This window comes from Crinia signifera, chromosome 2 (genome assembly GCF_055691185.1).
Source record: "Crinia signifera chromosome 2, ASM5569118v1, whole genome shotgun sequence".
In the NCBI taxonomy this organism is placed as follows: domain Eukaryota; kingdom Metazoa; phylum Chordata; class Amphibia; order Anura; family Myobatrachidae; genus Crinia; species Crinia signifera.
This window is the reverse complement of record NC_139218.1, coordinates 393,880,285-393,883,268: the sequence shown is the minus strand read 5'-3', so window position 1 is coordinate 393,883,268 and position 2,984 is coordinate 393,880,285. Positions and strand designations below refer to the sequence as shown.

At 50.4% G+C, this 2,984-nt stretch overlaps 1 pseudogene; it reads left to right on the top strand.

Annotated features, from left to right (window-relative positions):
• Positions 1-324: 324 nt before the first annotated feature.
• On the top strand, positions 325-2,145 carry LOC146058262 (E3 ubiquitin/ISG15 ligase TRIM25-like; annotated as a pseudogene).
• The last annotated feature ends 839 nt before the right edge of the window (positions 2,146-2,984 follow it).

Below are 2,984 nucleotides of genomic sequence, written 5' to 3'. Positions count from 1 at the left end.
ATCCCTTTTCAGTGTAAAAGGGCATTACCCAGGAATAATCCAGATTTAATTGCAGTGTAAATGGGGTCTGAGGCAGGGCACGCCCTGGCAATTTCCTGTGTTCAATTTCCTGGGTCCTACCCGGGATTCTGGTGTAAACTTGGTATAAGTGTAACTGAGCCTGTAGCTATAATCTGAGTGACAGCTCAGCCTCGCCCTGTGTACAGAATGTGACCCCACTGGTATATGAGTGACAGCTCAGCCTCGCCCTGTGTGCAGAATGTGACCTCACTGGTTTCTGAGTGTCAGAGACTTTCACTTTCATTTCCCTCTTCTGCTGCCAGCGATGGCGTCTGCTGATCTGAGACAGGAGCTGGACTGTTCCATCTGCCTGAGCATTTATACAGATCCTGTAACCCTGAGATGTGGCCACAACTTCTGCCGGGTCTGTATTGATCATGTGCTGGATACACAGGAGGGGGCTGGAGTTTATAGCTGTCCTGAGTGCAGAGCAGTGTGTCAGGAGCGTCCTGCACTGATACGGAACATTCCTCTGTGTAACATAGTGGGGAGGTTCCTGTCTGCTCGGCCAGATCAGGAGGAGACTGGGATCTGCTGCACTTACTGTATTCATGCTCCTGTACCTGCTGCTAAGTCCTGTCTGCTGTGTGAGGCTCATCTGTGTGATAATCACCTGCGAGTACACAGCAAGTCAGCAGAACACGTCTTATGTGACCCCACCACTGCCCTGGGGAACAGGAAATGCTCCGTCCATAAGAAGGTCCTGGAGTATTACTGCACTGAGGACGCTGCCTGTATCTGTGTGTCCTGCTGCCTGATCGGGGAGCACAGAGGACATCAGGTGGAGTCATTGGATGAGGCCTCAGAGAAGAAGAAGGAGAAGCTGAGAGATGTTCTGCAGAAACTGACCAGGAAGAGAGTGGAGACTGAGAATAGAGTGCAGAGACTGCAGAAGCGCAGGAGAGAAGATCAGAGAAAAGCAGCGGGTGTCACAGAGACAGTCACTGCCCTGTTTAGAGACATCAGGAGACAGCTGGAAGACCTGGAGAAGAGAGTCCTGAGTGAGATCTCCAGGCAGGAACAGCGCGTTTCACTCTCAGTCTCTGATCTGATCCAGCAGCTGGAAATAAAGAAGGACGAGCTGTCCGGGAAGATGCGTCACATTGAGGAGCTGTGTAACATGTCTGACCCAGTGACTGTCTTACAGGAACCGGACACAGGGGACTTGTGTGACACTGAGGTCACAGAGAGACATGATAACCAGGTCCGTGGTGCAGGAGGTCTGGGTGTGGGGCTCATCTCCCGGACATTACACACATTATCTGATATAATAACAGGGATAAATACAGGGATCTATGTGCCGGAACCTACAGACCTATTACTGGATGTAGCCACAGCTGGTGATTATATACAGATATCAGGTGACAGGAAATCTGCATCATGGTCACGTAGAAGCCAGAATCGCCCAGTAACACCAGAGAGATTTGAGTATTGTCAGGTAATCAGCACCAGGGGATTCTCCTCAGGGCGACATTACTGGGAGGTGGATGTCAGTAAGTCAGTGGTATGGAGGGTGGGGATGTGTTATCCCAGTATAGACAGGAGAGAGCTGCAGTCAGTCATTGGCAATAATAACAAGTCCTGGTGTCTGTGTAGGTATAACAGTCTGTACTCAGTGACACATGACAGTACAGAGATCCGGGTACCTGGTAATATCCCCTGTGACAGAGTGAGGATATACCTGGATTATGAGGCAGGACAGATGTCCTTTTATTCTCTGTGTGACCCCATCAGACACTTACACACCTACACCACCACCATCACTGAGCCCCTCCATGCTGCATTATATGTATGGGATGGGTGTGTAACTATATGTGGGGGAGTCAGGAGCTGGGAGACATTACCATAGGAAATCTACCCAGAGACTGGTGACATCACAGGAAGGGGAATCTGATTGGGGGAACATTCAGCACATGGCTTATGGCTTAGCCCCTCCCCCTGTGTGACCAGGTGACCAATGTGCCTGGAGTTGTTCCAGTATTGGTGTGCTAGATCATATCTCCCAACAGTCACGCTAAATGCGAGAACGTCCCGATATTTGGGAACGTGCCCGCGTCCCTCCCGCGGTCGGCAGTGTCCCGCTGCGGGGGGGGGGGGGGGGCAGTTGGGAGTCCTCACCAATATCACAGAATAGACGCTGTGCGCGTGCGCACAGCGTCTATTCGCGGCCAAAATGAGGGCGCAGCTTAATTTGCATAAGCCGATGTTTGATTCGATGTTTCATCCGATTTTTGCTTTTCCCTTTTTTTCTCTACTCATGTGAGATCAGCTTAAGAGTTACACTTTTGTGCTTGAGATGTGCTATGAGATTTTAACTATGTGATTTTGTCTTATCTGTATATTTGAATAAAGGGTGTTTTTTACTTGCAGAGGGGGTGTGTCTATTTCTAGCTAATTTCAATACGGCCGGTAATTATCGGCAATTAGTGCGATACGCCCGCTAATTGCCGGCCAAATACGCCAGAAAAATACACTTCATTTTCCTGTTGTATTTGGCTTCAGCCTGCACGGATCAGTCAGATCCGTGCAGGCTTCAGTGTAAATATAGAAAAATAAATAAATAAATGAAAAAAAATGGCGTGGGGTCCCCCCCACGGCCGTAACCAGCACCAGGCTGAAAGAGCCGGGGCTGGTATTAAAAAATCAGGGAACAATTTGCACAGTGCTCCGCTGTATTTTTTAAAACCAGCCCCAGGCTCCAGGGCTGGTTCCCAAAATACAGGGGACAAAATGACTAGGGGTCCCCCATATTTTAAGAACCAGCCCCAGGCCAAACCAACCAGCAGGGTAATGCCGCAGCCGGGGGGGGGGAGACTTTATAATACAAGTCCCCCCTGGCCAAAGCATTCATCCCTGTGACCGGTCAGCCTGGCCAGGGGCCCTGGGGGAGTAGGGACCCCCCAATAAAGGCCCCCCCCCCCCCC